Here is a 22798-nt window from a genome sequence, read left to right as displayed (position 1 = left end):
TAAATACAATCAATTAATTAAAAATATCACATTTAATCAAAAGAGAAGCACAGAGGTAAAATCACTAATATCCAGCACAACAGTGAGGGATGTACTTATTGCACTGTCAAGTAAAAATCCAAAAGTAGGAATAAAGCAAAAGTAATAGTACTCTGTGCCGCCTTCCTTCAGGAAACAAGGGGTTAACTCTCGGCTATAGATCTATTAACAGGTAGCCAAAGCATAGAGGACTTATAGCTCCATGTTGCAGTAACTTGGCAATTCACTTATTGCAGGCTGCTGTCCACTTAAAAAACATGTGCGCTATTTTAATCTCAAGTTGAGATAACCAGGGATCAGACAGCGCTGCGCCAAGACAGTCACCAGAGTACCTCTATTCACAATGAGCGGCGTCCTATAGTGTATGTTCCGGGAGACATCGGGTTGGAGTCCCATGATGCCCGCTGTGTGGTGAAGAGGGGAGGAGCCTGAGTTGCCGAGAACGACCAGAAAAGGACAACCACTACCGTTCGGAAAATGGAGCTCCCGTTTGGAAGGAAAGGACGGTCAGTGAAGCTCAGTAAGTTGCTGTGACGACCGTGACTGACATGTTTCACGCACCTGCGCTTTGTCAAAGTCACTGGACTCACTGGCAGGGTGGAATATAAAGCATAACAGACACTGAGGGATGGACCAATCAGCTGTCTGAAATAGCCTTAGATTTAACCCCTTGTTGGATGCCTCATATACATAGCATAGCAAGGCTAAGAGATAATACTATTAATACAAAGATATATATAAATATAGATAATATAATATATTGTATGTAGCCAGCATAAGACCAAAAAATCTTAGCGCTGGAATTTTGTGTCTTTTACAATATCTGTTTAGAATGAGGTTTTAGCCCCCGTTCACATCTTGCAGGATTTGTCATATGGTTTGACATGCCAAATAGCAGCCTATTGCCGGCAATGAAGATGGCTTGCATATATCCATGGAGTTCCACCTGGGTTTTATTGAGCTATCATTTTGTGGCAGACCATACTGCTTTTTTATTTCAAGAACCTGGGAATGAAAGGAAAATGTAAGGTACGTGTGCAAACAAAGTGAAACAGGACCAGTATTTGCATAGGTATTTGGGGTAAAGTTCTTTGATCAGCTTACGTGTCAAATAAAAAACAAAATCACAAGCAATGACACATTTCATTGAGCTGTGTGTTTACATTTTAATAAATCATACTTTTTTCTTTGATTCAGATTGCGTGTGGGTGGGCTTAAAGTGGTATAGCCCCCAAAAACACTTGAAATCCTTCCAATACATTTTTTAACACTATCTTCTACAGAGGCCACCAGATGATAGGGGGAACACTTAAAAAGGCTGTTCTGATGTTATGCTATTTACCGGTAGATGGTTGCTGGGAATCCTCAAAAGGTTGTTCTGATGACATGCAGTTTACCAATAGCATTCTGGTGAGGGCATATTGGTGAAGGGGACTGCACCGGAGGCACTTTTATGCATGGAATCACTTTTAGCCACTTTATTGAGTGTATTATCACTTGCAAATATACCTTTATATAGAGTGTATTATCACCTGTGAATATACCTTCAGTGGATGACTTCAACATTTTTTGGACACGTGTTGCACGTTATGGACTGTTTGGGACTGGTATTACTAACCTAACATAACAAGGTCACATACTGTATTTATGAAATTGTGTTTTATATGTGGCACTGTTTGACTGAAATACTGTAATGCTGCACTTTTTTTACAACAGATTTACATTTTAGGGTTGGTCACCTTTGTGCTAGCGGCTTTACCTGAAGTGTTCACTGGGTTTAAATTTTTTTGACAGATGATTACATACGTACATCCTTTCAGTCATCCCAGCAGTGGCAACATAAGCCAGCCATAGATGAATTGAAATTCTGCCGGTTAAGCTGGCTATAGCCGCAGCAGTGATCATTGTGTTCTGAGGTATTCTGGGATGCAAAGGGATGCAACTAGTCCCAATAGTCTTGCAACATTGCCCTTTTGTTTCCCCCTTAGGGGAGGCCAAACAGACAGAGTCTCACAGCCTAAATCAGGGATCTCAAACTGGCAGCCCTCCAGCTGTTGCAAAACTACAACTCCCATCATGCCTCTGCCTTTGGGAGTCATGCTTGTAACTGTCAGCATTGCAATGCCTCATGGGACTTGTAGTTTCACAACAGCTGGAGGGCCGCCAGTTTGAGACCCCTGGCCTAAATCCTTGCTTGGTCCTTCTGACACTTCCTCTGATGACCCTGGGCAGGCTTCCACCAACACTAATCATATCTGAGCCCTATTTTCCAAGATGCCCCACACTGACATTGGCAGGGCTGGCCTTTCCTATGATAACACCTTGCTGCTACTCTGAAAGCCTTTAGTGGCTATCTAGAAGACTATACTGCCTAATCACTATACAGGGTTCCTGAACCTACGTTCATAGCTTGCCATAGTGACACTCTGTAACCAATCCAGGGAAGGACACTGGACATGCCTGTGCCCTTACCCTACATGGCTTATTATGCTGCTATCCCAGGGTAAATCAGAGTTGGCCAGAGATCATCCAGTAACTCTCACTATCATCACAGCTGTCTGGGGCATATGCCCACCCACCACCTAGGCCCTGCACAGTGTAGGAGCTGAAAGGTAGTCACATGACCACTTGAATTAAAGAATTAAAAAGGCATATCTTCACTTATTGGTTTGTTTCAAGATGGATTGCTTGCCTCGCTTCCTTCACATTGTGACCTTTGCTGAGCTAGAATCATCCATGACTAGTCAATACAACCAGATTAGGGGGGGTTTGCAATCATTTTGTATGTTGACATCAGAGTCCTACCTTGGTGCAGAGCATCCATGGCAACTAGTGAAATTTGAAGTCCTACGTTGTTGCAGATCATCCATGGCAAATAGTAAAATTTGACATCCAGTATGGAGAGCTGCAAAAAAAAAAAAAAAGAGGCAACAAAATATAAATGACAAAATGAAACAGCAAATTCCCTAAGGGTTATAAAAGTGAACTAGCATTTTTTAAAAGATTACTTTTGTAACTCCAGGTGGATAATTAATGCCTACTTGTTTTGGATCAATGTAGTTGAGATACATATTTATCCACATATAGTGAAACAGCTGTAATGTGGCATTATAATTTGTTGTCATCCCTTGACAACAAATTGAGGTTAAACGTTGAAGCAATGCCTTGGTTTGCAGTCTGAAATGAAACACTTACCTTTCAATTCTTGCCTCTGTTGTAAAAAAAAAAAATGTATTCTTTGCTTAGACTGTTATTCCAGTATTTGCTTGGGCTGCAGCCCTGCTGTGCTGGGAGTTTGATTCATTACGGCTTAGCTCTGATATCATTGCTGTCCTGGGGTTCAGAGCAGTGAGCAGAGTGTGAATAAAACAACATTATTGCCTCATGTCTTCCCTACCGTTTTCCATCGTACTCTAATATCACAAAGTGTGTTTATGTTTGTCTTTGCTGCATTATTAAATCAAGCTTTTAATAATTAATATGGTCATTGCGCCACATGTAGTTGTCGCGCGTTTAGTAGTACTGGCAAGGCAAAAACGGAGACGGAAATTGACCCGACTTGGAAATCCAAAGCAGCACAGCAGGCAGATTCGGTTTGTCATGAAGCAGACAGCGGTGTGCCATACTGTAATCTCAACCCTATTAATTCTCAAACACGTAGTATCTCTGTAACATGTCACAGCAAAATCTGTCCTAATTACATTCTATAAGGCAGCCGTTCTTCACAACTGTTACAAGGCTCTCACACGGAGCATAGCTCTACTAATCATATTTCACCTTCACCAGATGCTGCTGAGATATTACTAGAATATGATAAACATTTAATGTGCACTGATGGCTTGCAATCTTGCAATTGGGGCTGTTGGGAAATTCTTTTCACATTGCTTCCAGCAGCCCTGGTTTAGTTGATATAGTGACAGAACCTTAAAGCAAATCTAAAACTCAACAAGAATTGTATGTATTACAGCTTACAGGCCTTAAATGCTGTGGCTTTCTTGTTATTTTTTTCAGCCTTATTTCCTAAATTTTCATCTGCTAATTCTGCCAGCAAACCTCCCAACATTTTGAGGGGCACCTACTAGCAAACGTATGTAGGCATATAAGACGCCCCACCATCACACCCCCTTAAATGACAACAAATATACTTTTTGTGAACTAGTGCCCAAAACTAAACTGCATATTCTACATGTGGTCTTGCTAATGATTGGTACAGAGGCAAAATGATGTCTCTCTCTCTCTCTCTCTCTGCAGTCCATACCTCTATTATAACAAGAAAGGGTTTTGCTTGCTTTGGAAACCACAGCTTGGCATTCAATAAAATTCAATAAAATTGCATTTGCTATTTTCTAAGCTTATGAATTACCAGAACACCCAGGTACTTCTCCACCATTGATTCCCACAGTTATACACCCCCCCCCCCCCCCCCGCAGTGTGTATGATGCATGCATATTTTTAGCCCCCAAGTGCATAACTTTACATTTATCAACATTAAATTACATTTTTAGATTGTAAGCTCTAACGAGCAGGGCCCTCTGATTCCTCTTGTACCAAATTGTAATTATAAATGTAATGTCTGCCCTCATGTTGTAAAGCGCTGAGCAAACTGTTGGCGCTATATAAAACCTGTATAATAATAATAATTTGCCACATAGACGCTCAATTAAACAGTGTCTGCAAACACTGACATGTGGGGAATTTTGTGTCATATCCAAGCATGCTATGTCCACAGCCACTCCTTTATCTACATTTTTATTTACTTTCTCATAAAAAGAAATCAGATTTGATTGACAACTTCGATTTTTTGTGAATCCATGCTGAGTATTGCTTAATATATTATTTCCTAGCAAAAACTCCTCTATGTGTTTTTTTATTGAACTCTCCAGTATTTTCCTGACTATAGGTTCTGACCCCTGTCTGACCTGCCTGCCCCATCTAATTCAACATACTGTAAAGAACCCTGTGGGGTGTTGAATGTTGTCTTTTCTTTGGCCTCCCCTATTGGTGGCACCCAGCAATATCCCCAGTAAGGTCAACGATGGGTATGAATCTTGGCAGAGCCAACAGTTCTTTGAATTAATCAACCCTTGGTATGGGGTAGTCATCAGTTTTTAATGCCCTCTTCAACTTTCTGAAGTTATTACAGAACCTCAATGAACCATCAGGCTTGGGAACCAGGACTATTGGGCTACACCAATCAATTGTGGCCTCCTCGATTACCCCAAGGTCTAACATTCCTTGTCCCTCCTCAGCTATTGTCTGACTGTATCTCAAGTGGGGAAAAGGGTATAGCCATTGGTTAATTCGCTGCCTACCTCATAAAATGCCAGAGTGTACTTGACAGGCAAACCCCCTCTGTGTCTATGCTTACAGAAGCACTGTTCCTGCAATGCTCACATGTCCCATGTCTGCTTACAAACTGGGAGCGGTAGTGATGTCAGAATGAGGTTTTCATGAATGGTAAACATACATGACAAGTGTGAGCAGCACAGGAGCAGCACTGTTGTAAGCATGCCAGTGTTTTTCAAAGTTTAATTGACATGCCCCCTCCTCTGCAATCAGTGTGATGCTGCTTGTGTCAGGAAAGCACAGGGAGGATGACACAAGAGCTGTCAATCATACATATGTCTTCTAGAAATGTTGTGGTCAGAAACCGGTGAGCAGTTCTACAGCTTCTTGAAAGATGGGACTATGTGTACTTTGTACCCCAGGGAACAGGAGCATCAAACAATATTTGAAGTGATAGTTCTCCTTTAATGTCTAGGTCATAGACAGAGGAAGAGGAGGTGAAGGGGTTAATGTGCATTAAAAGGAAGCTAAAGGAGTTATAATACTCATCACATAGAAATAGCATGGAGGTATGCAGGAAAGGGGGGGGGGGGGTTAAACAGTCTCACAATCAATTACTACCCCTCACTATGATTATGCAGCTGCTGATTCCTTCATTCATAAATCTTCATTCCCAATTCCTCCCTTTCCTCCATGACAAGAAGGTAAGGGCTCTCATAAGTAAATAAAGGAATGTTTATATTTGAGATCGCTGTGATTGGTCATCAAAGCAATCACAGGGTACAGAGCTGCTCCGATCGGCTCTCTACATTGTGCTGTTGATCTGATGCATTTACTGACAGCTTAGATCACAGTCATTCACAGCCGCTCTGATTAGTTGACCATTCATACATGGCACTCCAAAAATGTCCATGTCCACCACTCCACCATTTGGTAATAACGTGGTTAAATATCCCCTGTAGTTGGTTACTTTAGCTTTTATTGCAACTTTATAAAATTGTTACATAATAATATCAAGGTGAAAAAGGCAACCTAAACAATTTTGTGCAATCATGGGTTGAAGTGCAAATGAAAATCCTACAATACTTGATCCCCACCTAAGATTATGGTCCCTGTACACATCATTTTCAATTACATAAAGAAGACTTCAACAAATTCCTCATCTATACTGAATGTACACTTATGTTCTGTCAACACGTCTCCAATGTGTGTACCATTTCTTTGAACACCCACAATAAAAACCATTATAACAAAAAAATGCATTAATACACCAAGCAAAGCAAATGATCCATGTGATTTGTCTTTCATTTTGCAGAACACAATGAAAACTGACAAATACAAATATCATATTATTAAAAGATAGAAATACATAGAGACTATTCAAGGTGGAAATATATTTATGAAATAATTCAATATATGCTTTAACCACTTCCCACCCGGCCAATGCATATATACGGCCGGGTGGGAGCCGTCTACTCCTGATAGGACGTTCCTGAACGTCATTCAGAAGTAGCGGGATCGCGCGCGCGCGCGTGCCTGCGCAGCGGCGCGATCCCGATGTGCTCGTGTCACCCGGACACGGCACATCTGAGATCGGCAGGAGGGCTCTGTGATTGGCCCTCCTGATCACATGACGGCCGTGTCCAATCACGGCCGTCATGTGATGTAAACAAACAGCCGGTTGCTAGGCAATCGGCTCTCCTCTCCTCACACGGAAGTCATCGCTGAGGAGAGGAGAGCAGAACGCTGCAGCCGGCTGATGATCAGTGAGTATGGGCTGCTTTTTACAGCTTTTTACTCACTGATCATCAGTCTAGTGTCAACACACAACACACCACACAGTACAAACACAGTCCCCACATATGTCCCCAAACCACACATGTCCCCAAAACATACATGTCCCCAAATAATAAAAACACATGTCCCTAATAATAAAAACATGTCCCCCACATATGTCCCACTAAAATCACATGTCCCAATGATTATCTGCACACATATGTACGTGATCACCTGCACACATATGTACATGATCATTTGCGTACATATGTCCGTGATCACACAAACCAATTATTATACAGTTAACGGAATTTTTTTTACCAAAAACATGTAGCAGAATACATTTTGGCTTAAATTTATGACAAAATTTGATTTTATTGGATTTCTTTTTAAATAGAAAAAAGAAAATATTGTTTTTTTTCCAAATTTCCGCTTTTTTTGCGCTTATATCGCAAAAAATAAAAAACGGAGTCGTGAATAAATAACACCAAAATAAAGCTCTATTTGTGCGAACAAAATGATAACAATTTCATTTGGGTACAGTGTAGCATGACCGCGCAATTGTCACTGAAAGCGCGAGAGCGATGAAAGCTGAAAAAAGGGCTGGGAAGGAAGGGGGTGAAAGTGCCCTGTATTGTAGTGGTTAAAAAGGAGTGAATGAATGCACATTGGAATTGATGTACAGGCCTCAGGAAGCCAAGGTTGGTAATATATACATCTATATAAGCTCACTGTGGTTTAAACGTTTATGCAGACTGTCACACAGGTTGGAACAACAGATTCTCTCTATGCCTATAAAGGAAAACCATGATCATAAAGGGGCATATCCCAGTTTTATTAATATAATTGATATTTCCTAAATGTGGTTATTTCAGCTTGTGCCAGTTTTTTTTTTACATGGTATTGGAGTTGTTAACTTGCTTTCATTGATTGTTCCGGAGCTTTATACGGAATATCAGATGGTTTTATGTAAATCATATGATGACTGCTTCTGTCAGTGCACCTGGCTTTCAATCAGCTACTTCTGTTGTACGCTGTGTAATCCAGACCTTCTGCTTGGATCTTCTATTGTGTTGGAAAATGTCTTCCTAACATAGCAACTTGCTACATAAAGGATAAAATGAATCAGATTTTTTTTTACATATGGTTAGAGGAGCAAACTAAACCTCGATAAAGCTTACAGAGACACACCGTGGCCTTGTCCATGCAGGGTACAGTGACTGTCTCTGCAAAGGACGCCATTATGCTCACCTTACCAGCCCTTTCAAACTTCTTTTTGCCATTGCTGGCACTAAAATCAGAAATTAGGGGGGTTATGATGTCATTTCTATGGTCATGCGACAGTGCCCAAGCCTAGCAATTGTCAGCTAGGCCCAAGCACTGTCACAGTGGAGCAGGTGACATGCTTCCCCATAACATAAAGTGCTGTGTAGTGTTGCTGCCTGTAATAGAGGAAAAAGCAGTGGGAGAGTGCAGGTAGGGTGAGTTGCACCGGCCGGCAACATCACTTCCGGGAATCGCGGCTCCGTACCTGTGATTGGCTGGAGCTGCGATGACGTTACTCCCTCACATGTGCGTGGGAGCCACCGCTAATGGCACATTCACTGAAGCAATGGCACTTATGTGTTCAGTTTGCTTCAGTGCGCATGTGCCGATGACGTCAGCACATGCAAATTCAGGGGATGTTTCCTAAACCATGCAGGTTTAGGAGATATCCGGGGTAGCTACAGGTAAACCTTATTATAGACTTACCTGTAGCAAAAAGTGGTCCATAAGGGTTTATAACCACTTTAATGCATGTATATATTGTATATAGGCCAAAACCCTGTTTTTATTCTTTTATTTTCCCCTTTATTTTCCACAACAGAAAGTGACAAAATCTCCTGCAAATTGAGACACTTGTCACCAGAACAGTTGTCCACATTGGATGATTTACCATTGTTTTTTGTCCTGTGTAGGGTTGGCATTCATCCCCATTTGTCAGGGACAGTCCCAGTTTGAGGGGTCTGTCCACAGCAAAGGAAATTGCCCCTGGCAAGTGCTCAGGGTCCCGATACTGTGACTGCCTGGGGCTTTTTTCTGCTATATTAATGTGGAAGTAAACCCATCCATTTAACAGTTTCAAAAACAGTTACATTTCCAGCAAATGCCAGAAATGTAATACTCCTATTGGTTGTGCTCTCAACCAAACTGTCAAACCATCCAGTGGCTGATATCATAACTGATCACATGTGCAGCATCATGGCAGTTGTAAACAGTGGCCAAAATGGCAGCTTCCTTGGCTGAAAATGATAGGAGGGTTTACTTTCAATCCTGTTGGTTCCTTGCTTGGTAGCTGCTTAATAGAAGATATAGAACATATTGATAAAAAGCAAAATATATGGTATGCCTGACCATTTACTGACACTGTGTCTAACAATGTTCTGGTAAATGCTGGGATTTCCGACTAAGAATCTGTGGTCCAGCCTGTAGATATACTGTATCTCCTGTAAATGTCCCTTGGGCTGCAGGCATGTAGAGATAGAGAAAAGCTGACGTAGGATGTATGGCAGTATGGCAGTCATGGTGCTATGTTACACACTCCTGACCTTTGTATTCTCTGCATTATGCAGTCAAGACTCTTGCACTCTGTGTGTTATGGACTTCTGTCCCTTGCACACTGTGTGTGATGCACCCCTGACCCATGTATTCTGTGATTTTTGCACTCTTGATCCATGTACTTTGCCCGTTATGAACTCCTGACCCCTGTACTCTGCATTACCAATAGACAAAGAGGCTCAAGCACTTTAGAAACCTAGAAATGCTTTATTTATTTAAAGCGGGGTTCCACCCTAAAGTGGAACCTCCGCTGATCGGATCCCCCCCCCCCTCCGGTGTCACAATTGACACCTTTCAGGGGGGAGGGGGTGGAGATACCTGTCAAAGACAGGTATTTACACCCACTTCCGGGCATAGACTCCCGTGGGAGTCTACGCCATTTCCTGTCCTGCCGCGCTGTCTGCTGGGACACACATGGGTCTCAGAGACAGCGCGGAGAATTCCTATTGCGCTGCGCGACTCGCGCATGCGCAGTAGGGAACCGGGAAGTGAAGCCGATTCGCTTCACTTCCTGATTCCCTCACCTAGAATGGTGGCGGCAGCAGCCGAGGACCGAGCGATCGATCGGCCTCGGCTGCCGGCATCGCTGGAACCCGGGACAGGTGAGTGTCCATTTATTAAAAGTCAGCAGCTGTAGTATTTATAGCTGCTGGCTTTTAATTTTTTATTTTTTTTGGTAGAATCCCTCTTTAAAGTGAATGTAAACCCACTCTCACCCTTTCTAATCTACTGCCATAGTGGTTATCTATAAGGATATACATGCCTCCTGCATGTATCCTTACCTGTCAAATGTCTCCCCTGTGTCTGTTATGCGACCCGAAAAACTGCAGATTCTGTGGGTGGGTCTATTTTTCGGAGCTCCTGGGTGGAGTCCTGATGTCAGCAGACTCCCTGCCCACCTCTACACTCCCCTTGTCAATATGCATTTTCTTCTGTGTATTTCTTACACTGAACTTCTGCTATGATCGCTAACATCCAGTCAAAAGTTAGAAAGGTCACCACATGACTTCAGCATGCCCAATCATGCTGAGGTGTGGAGCAGCCAATCCTGGAAGAGCTGGAGAAGAAAGGAGGAAGGGATTTGAAGTACACAGCATATCTCATATCAGATTTGTGCATGAGATATGTAAATCACCTGTCACTCACAGCAAGGGGGAGAAACAGACTCCTATCCCTCTGTTTGTCCATTTTTTATCTCACTGAAAAAAAGATAAGAGGACTGCTCAGAATTGGATTAACTCTTTGTGGCAAGACTGGGCACAGATGAAATCCTATACTGTTCAACAAAAAAATTGGGTTAATATCCACTTTGATTAGTAAAGATTGTTTGTTTTCACATTAGAGGAGTTATGGCTGACGGGAGCCTATCCAGGGCACCACACACTTACAAAACAGTACATGGCTGACAGGATTGGGCTGCTGTATTTTGGTTAATTCTGTGCAGTAGGCTCAGGTTTAATTTAAAGTGGTTGTGAAGGCAGTTTTTTTTATCTTAATGCATTAAAGTCATTGTAAAGTCTTGTTTTTTTAGAAAATTAACAAACATGTTATACTTACCTGCTCTGTTGCAGTGGATTTGCACAGAGCAGCCTGGATCCTCCTCTTCTCGGGTTCCTTTTCGGCTCTACTGGCCCCTTCCTCCTGCAAGCAGCTTTCTATGGGAGCACCCGAGCCGAGCTGCAGCTCCGTGTATCCATTCAGACATAGAGCTGCCATTCGGCCCATTCCTCTCTCTCCTGATTGGCTAACTGATTTTTTTATTTAAATGTGTGTTTATTGAAAAAGTTTTTGCAGAAAATAAAGAAAACAAGTATATTACAAAGAATCAGTATTGTCATCACAATCACCACATAGGAATCAACTTTGAGTGAGCTTCATATCACTAAAATATAAGAAAGGCACATAGAGATAACAATAAGAGGGAGGGGGGAGGTACACCACAGGTCTGGTTATAGTAATTGCATAATGGTAAAATAAAAAAATAAAAAACACTGGAGGTAAGAGCTACAAATGCTGAAGCGTAGCCACAATAAATTGCCCTAGGGGCATTTGACATCGTAACAGGCTATGGATTCTGGGTTAAATGAGGAGTTATCCCATAGATCCCATATCTTAGAAAATTGGGGCAGGGAGTCCTGGACCCCAGCCGTCATATGCTCCATCCTGCGTATCTGCGCAATAGTGGAGACTAATTAGGATTGCACAGGGGGAGCAGGAGACAGCCAGTGGGTAGGTATTACTCTCTTGGCAGTTAAAAGAATAAATGCCATCAGTTTCTTAGCATGCTTAAGTATACCCGGGACCGGGAGGCCCAATAAGTAGTGTGTTGGGTTCAATGGAACATCTGCCTCCAACACTGATTGGAACAGGGTGGCTAACTGATTTTGATTGACAGCCATGGGAGCCAATGGCGCCACTGCTGTGTCTCAGCAAATCAGGAGGGAGAGTCTCGGATGGCTGAGGGACTCGTGGACAGCGCTAGACAGAGCTGGGGCTCAGGTAAGTATTAGGGGGTGAGGGGGAGGCTGCTGCACACAGAAAGCTTTTTATCTTAATGCACAAAATGCATTAAGATAAAAAAAACCTTCTGCCTTTACAACTCCTTTAAGATAAAAATCCTTCTGTGTGCAACAGCTGCCCTGGAACCCTCTAATACCTACCTGAGCCCCATCTCTATCCATTGATGCACAGAAGTGCTTCTGCCCTCCGGGACTCTCCCTCCTGATTGGCTGAGACACAGCAGGGGTGCCATTGGCGCCCGCTGCTGTTAATCAAAGTCAGTTAGCCAATCAGGAGAGAGAGGGGGTAGGGCTGAACCGGGGCTCCATGTCTGAATAGACACATGGAGCTGCAGCTCGTTTCGGGTGCCCCCATAGCAAGCTGCTTGCTGTGGGGGCACTCGACAGGAGGGAGGGGCCAGGAGCAGCGAAGTAAGACCCGAGAAGAGGAGGATCTGGGCTGCCCTGTGCAAAACCATTACACAGAGCAGGTAAGCTATGGGGGCACTCGACAGGAGGGAGGGGCCAGGAGCAGCGAAGTAAGACCCGAGAAGAGGAGGATCTGGGCTGCCCTGTGCAAAACCATTACACAGAGCAGGTAAGTATAACATGTTTATTATTTTTATACAAGAAAACAAGACTTTACAATCACTTTAACCATATCCCTTAGAGCCCCTAGATGTGTCACATTCTATAACCTACTTCTCTAAGCGTAGCTACAAATGGGGCACATTTTTGTGGGTGTAGTTAATAGAAGGTGTGGTCAGTAGGGTGTGCCTGGATTTTATTTTGAAAATCTGGTAACTTTATCCTGGCCAAAAATTCTAATAGAGGGAATCATTCCAGCAGGGACAGGGTTTGGATCCTTCTCTACTGTATCCAAGTCTAAAACAATACAATTGTAACTTTATTTTCATGTTGTAATCTTTTCTTTGTAAGGAAACACATTCAAATGTTACTGGTTTTATTATTAGTATCTAAAGTTTGCATCCGCAGTCATGGCACTTCTCATTTATTGGTTAAGCAGACTGTTCTCTTGGCTTGTCTATACAACTCCCATTGCTACACCAGCTGCTAAGTGCCATTGGAAACGATTCCACTACACAGCATTGGCATTGGGAGCTGCGCAAGTGTAACGTGACACAGAGCAGCTTTACCAGACATTTTGCAATGTTTGTTATTTGATCTCCTTCAGTGCCATTGTTTTAGATGCCTGTGGAGGGTGCAGCTTGATTTTAGGAAGGGGCCAACAAAATCAAACCCTCCAGTCCTAACATGCATTTTACTTCTGAGTTTAAATTGGGGTCATAGCTGTTTAAATCAGTGGGCACACCTAATAGAAGAACATTACTAACATACCAAGTTTAGCATGGAATTACTTTCTGTAGAGAAGCATCCTCTTTACATTCAATAGCACTGCTGCGTTGAAAATCATGTAGTTCCATGCTTAAGGAATATTACAAACAGAAGGTAACCTTTTGATATATTTCAATGTCACTTTACCATCAAACTCTTGTACACGGATTTCCTATTATGTGTTGGATACACCATTTGCCTCTGTTCTCTGTCACCTTTGTGTGTCCCACAGCTTTCAATTCCATCTCTTGCTTGGTAGAATAATAATAAAAAAAAAATGTTCTATGGGTCTTATTTGTCTTCTGTACTGATAATTCTTCATATACTTTGCCTGGGGAAAATACTGAGATTTAACAACAAACATCAGACTTTTTATAAAGCAGCTTGGCAGGCTTGTTCAAGGTATAGTCTTAGCAATAGATTATTCTTTTGCAGTAGCGAGATCTAGATGGTGTTTGTAAGCTTTCTCCCTGTCCTTACATGCCCGGGACAAAAGACACATCAAGCAAGTTGGCTCTAAACTTCTGAAGTTTGTCTGGGTTTAAAGCCTGAGGCTTTTATGTCTTTGACCACAAAATAGGTTTAATCTGAAAAGTTGGTTGATCTTTACTACTTTATATATTGTAATTATTTGCCTTGATTAGTGGTAGCAAAGTCGATAATTTGCCAATCCGTTTTACATTTTCCACAAATGTAACCTTTAAAAAAATCACACCACAATTTAATTTAAAATGTTTGTAAAACTTTACTTTGAATAATTTACCAGGAGTAGTACACAAAGGGTTTAGACCTACTGTCTACTGCCTATTGTCAGACCTGCTGTCAAGGTTTACATGCAGTGAATAGGTTTACAGTCAACAGACCCCAGGAAATAGTCAGAAGTATGGAATGCGATTAGGCTCCCCTATCACCACTATATCATTAATGTACTTATTTTGCAAAAATAAAACAGCTTTCCATTAATTCTACACAGTCGTACCTCACTTTCTTCATAGCTGTTTAGACACACTGCTCGACTACTTCTGCCTTACTTCCTGGTCAGACTTTAGGTCATGACACAGGAAGGAGTTGACCAGCTGATCTCATTAGCACACACCGTGCATCATCTACCCTCATCTGGTCAATGCTTTCCTGTGTCATGACCTAAAGTCTGACCATGAAGTAAGACAGAAGACCAGTCCTTTTTCTGACATTTGTTGCACCTGTGCCACAATTAACGTAGTGTATCTACTGACTTGTCCTTGTGGCAAACAGTATGTAGGTAGAACTATAAGATCATTCACCACTCGTGTGTCTGAACACATTAACTTAATAAAACTTGGGAGCCTGAAACATACTGTTCCACGTCACTATCGACAACACCATGCTCGAAATCCTATGGGAACTCAGTATCTGGTCATAGACAGATATATTGCACCATGGAGGGGCGGAGCTAACACCAGGGGTGTTTCAAGACTTGAAACATTCTGGATCTATGAGCTACAGACTTATCATCCTTTTGGAATGAACGTGGAGCTAGACATAAATGCATTTATTAATCAAGCATAAGGACAAAATAACAACTTTTTAATTTTTTTTTATAATATCTTTTTAGTTCTTCATTGGCCCTCCCCTGATTGATCTACATTTGCATTAAAATCGATTGTTATTCAGTCGAACTATGTATATTTAATTTGTAGTGATTGCATGATGTACTCACTACAAATGGTAATTGGTGGGAATACTATTTGATTGGTGGCCAATTGTTTTAATTTGTTTTAGTAGCGTGGTTTTTTGGAGAAATTAATGACCCCTATTGAGGTGGAGTAAATGTTTTATCTCCCCTTTTCTCCTTCTTTTTTTTTCCCCTTATGGTGAATATGTTCATGTGAATATCTGTATATATATATACTTTGTATATCTACTAAATATGTGTAAAGTTTATATTGATGCCCCCCTTAAGACCATGACTCCGGCAGACGCTGTATGTGATATGTATGGCATCGCCCTGTTGCTATGGAGTTGCTTGACGCCCCCTATGGGGAGGTTATGTGGGGCGGGTTCATATACACACAAGCGGTCAGTATGCGGCTAGATAATGATTGTTGCAGCCAGTCCGTGGGTTGGGCCTCGTTCTGAGAGCGAGGCTTGGTCCTGGGAAGTGTTTGCTGGCTAAACGTTCTGAGAGCAGGGCTTGGTTTTCAGAATGAGGCTTGAATATGCTGCATGCTGTTGTTTGGATGGCCAGGCCTCGTGATCAGAACGAGGCTTGGTTACGACACAGGATGGATGCTAATATGAGGCCTGGCCTCATAATCAGAGCGAGGCTTGGTTTTCAGAACGAGGCTTGAATATGCTGCATGCTGTTTGGAAGGCCAGGCCTCCTGATTAGAACGAGGCTTGGTTACGACACAGGATGGATGCTAATATGAGGCCTGGCCTCATAATCAGAACGAGGCTTGAATACGCTGCATACTGTTGTTTGGATGGCCAGGCCTCGTGATCAGAACGAGGCTTGGTTACGACACAGGATGGATGCTAATATGAGGCCTGGCCTCATAATCAGAACGAGGCTTGACTATGCTGCATGTTGCTGTTTGGATGGCCAGGCCTCGTGATCAGAACGAGGCTTGGTTATGACACAGGACGGATGCTAATTTATGCCCAAGATGTGGAAAATCTTTCATATCCAAATATTCACAGTCTCGCTTATATTTTGGATATTTGGCGGGCATCTCTGATGGGGATGATGCTATATGTAAGGATAATAAATATACATGGAGGAGTTTTTAATATATACACTTCCGGAACATGTGACCGGAAGTGCCAAGTGCTTCCGGGGTCATTGGTTATTTTGGGGTCATTTTGTACTTATAAGCGATGCTGTTTGGGGGGGTCCACACCCCAGAGGACGGCTGTTTAGTTGAAACGCGTCGGGTGGACCCCCTTACAGACATCGCTACTTTCTGACTATGTTATTACGATTGAACCAAATGTGAGTGTAATTTTATTATTATTTTTTAATAAATTGGATGTTAAAACGGTATCACGCTATGCTAGTTTTCTACTTCCATGGTCTTTGATACCTGAGCCCCCTATTTTCGTGGGATGAGCACTATAGGAGGATCGCTACGGATGATTTCATGACCTGAAGACTTGCGGGAGATTACATACTAGATGTATGATTATCTGGTTTGCTAACCTACAGGCCCATATGACTCGAGAGGCGTAAGCCTTCCTCTGAGTCCACGTCATTTGGTAAGCCTCCTCTCCCCTTCTTTATCACGGTGGTGGTGGTATTATTCTACACATCAGAAGTTGAATTTCACCTTTTTTCACATCACCTCAAGTTTGGAATTGTGATTGATATTACACATTTCAAGGACTGTTAGACGTTCACTTGATGGACTGTATATGTTAAATTAATTTTATTTACCTTAACCTTTTGTGTGCATGAGGTTCATGCACTCTTCCACCTGGGAGTAAGATCTCTTAACCACTTGCCGACCGCCGCACGCCGATGTACGTCAGCAGAATGGCACGGGCAGGCATAAGGGCTTACATGTACGTCCTTGCCTGCCCGCCGGTCGGGGGCCCGATCGGGCCCCCGCCCGGTGCCTGCGGCGGTCGGTATTCGTTCGGGAGCGATCCCGGACGAGGGGACGGCCATTCATTCATGGCCACCCCCTCGCGATCGCTCCCGGCGAATGAAAATGTCCGGTGACATCACTTCCTCTCCTGTAATGTAAACACAGGAGAGGAAGTGATGTATTCTCTCCTCCGTGTCGGTAGTTTTCGTTCCGGCACCGAGGAGAGAGGTTCGGTGAGTTGCACCAACACACCCCACATACAGTAGAACATGCCAGGCACACTCACACCCCCCCTTTACCCCCCGATCACCCCCCAATTACCCCTGCCCCCCCCAGTCACAGTGACACCAATTGCTTTTTTTTTTTTTGCATTGGTGTCATTTGTGACTGTAGTAACTGTTAGGGCAGTTAGGGTTAGCCCCCTTTAGTTCTAATGTGCCCCCCTAACCCCCCCAATAAAGGTTTAACCCCGTGATCACCCCCCGTAGCCAGTGTCACTAAGGCTGGGTTCACATTGCAGCGGTTTATGAGAACGAATGTGATTCGCACCGCACTGCAGTGCAAATCACATCCGATCTCTGTGCGATTCGAGTTCAGCCATACAGAAAGTATGGCTGAATTCGTGTCGCACCCGCCGCACCCGCCGCAAATTTGCACGGGACCCTTTTTTTGGCCCGCAGCAGAATCGGATCGCATGGGTGTTCACACCATGCGATCCGAGTTTGCAGATCGCACTGCGATATGCGAACTGATCTGGGGGTGTCATTAACATTTCACTGACACTCCCAGCAGTTCGCATAGGGCAGTGTGAACTGCCGCCGGGAGGCATGCGATGCGGGAACCCGCCGCGGATTCATGGCGTTCCCGCATCGCTCCAGTGTGAACCCAGCCTAATAAGCGATAGTTTTTCTGATCGCTGTATTAGTGTCACAGGTGACGCTAGTTAGGCAGGTAGGTATTTAGGTTCGCCGCAGCTTTTTATAGCGCCAGGGACCCCCATATACTACCGCATAAAGCCCCCTGATTGCCCCCTAGTTAACCCTTTCACCAGTGATCACCATATAACTGTTACAGGTGACGCTGGTTGGTTAGTTATTTTTTTATAGTTTCAGGGCACCCGCCATTTATTACCTAATAAAGGTTTAACCCCCTGATCACCCGGCGGGTGTCATTTGTGACTGTAATAACTGTTAGGGCAGTTAGGGTTAGCCCCCTTTAGTTCTAAGCCCCCCTAACCCCCCCAATAAAGGTTTAACCCCGTGATCACCCCCCGTCGCCAGTGTCACTAAGGCTGGGTTCACATTGCAGCGGTTTATGAGAACGGATGTGATTCGCACCGCACTGCAGTGCAAATCACATCCGATCTCTGTGCGATTCGAATTCGTGTCGCACCCGCCGCACCCGCCGCAAACCCGCACGGGACCCTTTTTTTGGTCCGCAGCAGAATCGGATCGCATGGGTGTTCACACCATGTGATCCGAGTTTGCAGATCGCACTGCGATATGCGAACTGATCTGGGGGTGTCATTAACATTTCACTGACACTCCCAGCAGTTCGCATAGGGCAGTGTGAACTGCCGCCGGGAGGCATGTGATGCGGGAACCCGCCGCGCATTCGTGGCGTTCCCACATCGCTCCGGTGTGAACCCAGCCTAATAAGCGATCGTTTTTCTGATCACTGTATTAGTGTCACAGGTGACGCTAGTTAGGCAGGTAGGTATTTAGGTTCGCCGCAGCTTTTTATAGCGCCAGGGACCCCCATATACTACCGCATAAAGCCCCCTGATTGCCCCCTAGTTAACCCTTTCACCAGTGATCACCATATAACTGTTACAGGTGACGCTGGTTGGTTAGTTATTTTTTTTATAGTTTCAGGGCACCCGCCATTTATTACCTAGTCTCACTAGTGTACCCCTAAATTTAGGGGTGTCTACTTTCCAAAATGGGGTCATTTGGGGGGGGTTTGTGCCATCTTGGCATTTTATGGCCTTCAAAACTGTAACGCCCTTAGAAAGCCTGAAGGCGGTGCTTGGTTTTCGGGGCCCCGTACGCGGCTAGGCTCCCAAAAAGTCCCACATATGTGGTATCCCCGTACTCAGGAGAAGCAGCAGAATTTTTTTTGGGGTGTCATTTCACATATGCCCATGGCATGCGTGAGCAATATATCATTTAGTGACAACTTTGTGAAAAAAAAAAAAAAAAAAAAAAGTTTGTAATTTTCCCGCAACTTGTGGCAAAATATAAAATATTCCATGGACTCAACATGCCTCTCAGCAAATAGCTTGGGGTGTCTTCTTTCTAAAATGGGGTCATTTGTGGGGGTTTTGTGCCATCTTGGCATTTTATGGCCTTCAAAACTGTAATAGGTAGTGAGGAGTGAAGTCAAATATTTACGCCCTTAGAAAACCTGAAGGCGGTTCTTGGCTTTCGGGGCCCCGTACGCCGCTAGGCTCCCAAAAAGTCCCACATATGTGGTATCCCCGTACTCAGGAGAAGCAGCAGAATTTATTTTGGGGTGTCATTTCACATATGCCCATAGCATGTGTGAGCAATATATCATTTAGTGACAACTTTGTGAAAAAAAAAAAAAAAAAATTAAAGTTTGTAATTTTCCCGCAACTTGTGGCAAAATATAAAATATTCCGTGGACTCAAAATGCCTCTCAGCAAATAGCTTGGGGTGTCTACTTTCTAAAATGGGGTCATTTGTGGGGGTTTTGTGCCATCTTGGCATTTTATGGCCTTCAAAACTGTAATAGGTAGTGAGAAGTGAAATCAAAAATTTACGCCCTTAGAAAGCCTGAAGGCGGTGCTTGGTTTTCGGGGCCCCGTACGCAGCTAGGCTCCCAAAAAGTCCCACATATGTGGTATCCCCGTACTCAGGAGAAGCAGCAGAATTTATTTTGGGGTGTCATTTCACATATGCCCATAGCATGTGTGAGCAATATATCATTTAGTGACAACTTTGTGTAAAAAAAAAAAAAATTTTCAATGGGCTCAACATGCTACTTATCAATTTCCTTAGGGTGTCTACTTTCCAAAATGGGGTCATTTGGGGGGGGTTTGTACTGCCCTGCCATTTTAGCACCTCAAGAAATGAGATAGGCAGTCGTAAACTAAAAGCTGCGTAAATTCCAGAAAATGTACCTTAGTTTGTAGATGTGACAACTTTTGCGCAAACCAATAAATATACAATTATTGACTTTTTTTTTACCAAAGACATGTGGCTGAATACATTTTGGCCTAAATGTATGACTAAAATTGAGTTTATTGGATTTTTCTAATAACAAAAAGTAGAAAATATCATTTTTTTTCAAAATTTGCGGTCTTTTTACGTTTATATCGCAAAAAATAAAAATCGCAGAGGCAATCAAATACCATCAAAAGAAAGCTCTATTTGTGGGAAGAAAAGGACGCAAATTTTGTTTGGGTACAACATTGCATGACCGCGCAATTACCAGTTAAAGCAGCGCAGTGCCAAATTGTAAAAAGACCTCTGGTCATTTACCAGCAAAATGGTCCGGTCTGAAGGTGGTTAATATACAACGGAATTTACACATAATTTCTTTTTTTTGAAGTGTATGTAATTTTCTTTGCTTGAATTAGTGCCTTATGTGGTTTGTTGCCACCTAAGCGCCACACTTTTTTGTTTTAATTTTTGTATGTTACTGTGTAGTCTTCAGTAGTGTTGGCAGCTGGGTAGAACACATCTTTTCACAGCGCAGTATTTTTTTACACCTTTATTCGTTTTTTTCTTTTGCTAGAAAATTACTTAGAACCCCCAAACATTATATTTTTGTTTGCAGAGACCCTAGAGAATAAAATGGCGATCATTGCAATATTTTATGTCACATTGTATTTGCGCGGCGGTTTGTTAAATGCAATTATTTTGGAAAATATACACTTTATGGAATTCTAACCACTTACGGACCGCCCGCTGCAGTTTTATGTCGGCTGTTTGAAGGAGGATATCGTTGTTATGGCAGCAACTAGCTGCCATAACCCCGGTATCCCCTTCTTCAGCGGGCGGTCCACTACAAGATAAAAGTGGTCTCTCTGGCGAATTCACCGCAAGATCACTTTTATCGGTGGGGGGAGAGGGGCCCCACCTCCCGCTGCGATCCGGTGCCCTCTGCCGCTTACCGGCGCCATCGGCAGTGGTGGAGGCGATCGTGTCTTGTCTCCTGCTTGGTATGGAAACGAATGAGGGGAAGATGGCCCCCACCTGTCTCCATACAATTGCTGGGCGGAAGTGACGTCAAAACGTCACTTCCGCCCACAGCTCTTAAAGGGACAATTTTTTTAAATGATTGTTTTTAAATTACATTTTTTTTATTGCATTTTAGTCTAAATATTAGATCTGAGGACTTTTTACCCCAGATCTCATATTTAAGAGGATCTGTCATGCTTTTTTCTATTACAAGGGATGTTTACATTCCTTGTAATAGGCATAAAAAGAAAAAAACATTTTTTTAAAGCAGTGTAAAAATAAAAAATAAAAGGTAAAATAAATAATAATAATAACTTTTTTTTAAACGCACCCCGCCGAGCTCGCGTGCAGAAGCGAGCGCATACGTGAGTAGCGCCTGCATATGAAAATGGTATTCAAACCACACATGTGAGGTATCGCCGCAATCGGTAGAGTGAGAGCAATAATTCTAGCCCTAGACCTCCTATGTAACGTAAAACATGCAACCTGTAGAATTTTTTAAACATGGCCTATGGAGATTTTTAAGGGTAAAAGTTTGTCGCCATTCCACGAGCGGGTGCAATTTTTGAAGCATGACATTTTGGGTATCAATTTACTTGGCGTAACATTATCTTTCACAATATAAAAAAAAAATTGGGCTAATTTTGTCTAAGTTGTCTTCTTAGAAAAAACAATATATAATGTTTGGGGGTTCTAAGTAATTCTAGCAAAAAAACTGTTTTAAACATGTAAACACCACAATCTCAAAACGAGGCTGGTCCTTAAGTGGTTAAAAAAACATTAAAGTTAGACCAATTTTTTTTGTATAATGTGAAAGATGCTGTTACATCGACCTAACATGTCATGCTTTAAAATTGCGCACACTCATGGAATGGTGACAAACTATGGTACTTAAAAATCTCCATAGGTGACGTTTACATTTTTTTACAGGTTACCTGTTTAAAGCTACAGAGGAGGACCTGTGCTAGAATTATTGCTTTCACTTTAATGATTGTGGTGATACCCCACATGTGTAGTTTGAACCTTATTTACATATGCACCAGAGACTCCGACAAACATAACATTTGGCTGTTTCTAACAAACACAAAAATAAAAAATTTTGATGGGTAGTTCATTTAACACAATGGATCATATAAGGACCAAACAAGATTTAAATTGGACATCCAAAAGAATACATTTATAATACAGATAATGATTTATATAAAAAAAACAAATGTTGGAACCTGAATTATATGCTGAGGAATGGGGTGCTTCACATTTTTACATATATTTTTTTTTTACACTGTCCCTTTATTTATTTTTTATCATTTTTATTCCTATTACAAGGAATGTAAACATCCCTTGTAATAGAAATAAACATGACAGGTCCTCTTTATTAAGAGATCTGGGGTCAAAAAGACCTCAGATCTCTCATTTACCTTTAAAAGCAAAGAAAATTTAAATTTAATTTTGACATTAAGAAAAAAAA

The 22798-nt window shown here is 42.5% G+C and overlaps 1 long non-coding RNA gene across 1 annotated transcript in view; it reads left to right on the top strand.

The window, feature by feature from the left end:
* The first annotated feature begins 400 nt into the window (after window positions 1-400).
* LOC143960723 (uncharacterized) overlaps window positions 401-22798 on the top strand; it is a 64028-nt gene continuing 41630 nt past the window's right edge. The window contains exon 1 of the long non-coding RNA XR_013270364.1: window positions 401-559. This is a non-coding gene — a long non-coding RNA (uncharacterized LOC143960723). The remainder of the gene's footprint in view (window positions 560-22798) is intronic.

Source organism: Lithobates pipiens, unplaced genomic scaffold (assembly GCF_037356315.1).
Source record: "Lithobates pipiens isolate NorthernLeopardFrog02 unplaced genomic scaffold, aLitPip1_a1.2 Scaffold_8, whole genome shotgun sequence".
Taxonomy (NCBI): domain Eukaryota; kingdom Metazoa; phylum Chordata; class Amphibia; order Anura; family Ranidae; genus Lithobates; species Lithobates pipiens.
This window is presented reverse-complemented; position numbering and strand designations above follow the sequence as displayed.